Here is a 508-nt window from a genome sequence, read left to right as displayed (position 1 = left end):
GGCATCACCACTCGTAAAATTCACGAAGTATGTCTTAAGCTCCGCAAACCCAGTCGCCATCCTGAACTTTCCTCTCCCTCCGACCACCGCAAGCTCACGCTTGGTCTGTGTAATTGGATTCCTCGAGAAAACGCTGATAGAGCTGCCATTGAATTTACCCTGAGTAAACCCAAAATCCATGAACACTGTCAGAGATGGAACGTCTTGGCCAGTCGACGCCCAGAGGCCTCGAGCATTTCCGATCACCTCTGATGTTAGGTCTGGACCAACGGTCATTGAATCATCCGTCACGAACACGCTGCCGAAAGGCACCGGTGTGTTGTTGAAGGCGGTTGTCATGTTTGGACGTGCTACCATCACTGCAGAAGGATTTTTGCCGATCATAGTGTCATGTAAAAAGAAGTGGAGATGGGTTACTTTCTCTGCCGGAGGAACGTATGGGACGCTGTCGGAGTAATAACCTCTGCAACACGATGGAGTCGTTGCCGTGCAGAGGACCAAAATCCAG

The 508-nt window shown here is 50.6% G+C and overlaps 1 pseudogene; it reads right to left on the bottom strand.

Annotated features, from left to right (window-relative positions):
- The window catches only part of LOC110417857 (dirigent protein 4 pseudogene), a 942-nt pseudogene that overhangs the window by 396 nt on the left and 38 nt on the right, over positions 1 to 508 (bottom strand).

Source organism: Theobroma umbraticum, unplaced genomic scaffold (assembly GCF_002168275.2).
Source record: "Theobroma umbraticum cultivar Fairchild unplaced genomic scaffold, ASM216827v3 scaffold_50.0, whole genome shotgun sequence".
In the NCBI taxonomy this organism is placed as follows: Eukaryota; Viridiplantae; Streptophyta; class Magnoliopsida; order Malvales; family Malvaceae; genus Theobroma; species Theobroma umbraticum.
Note: the sequence above shows the minus strand (reverse complement) of the source record. Positions and strands in the feature narration are given on the sequence as shown.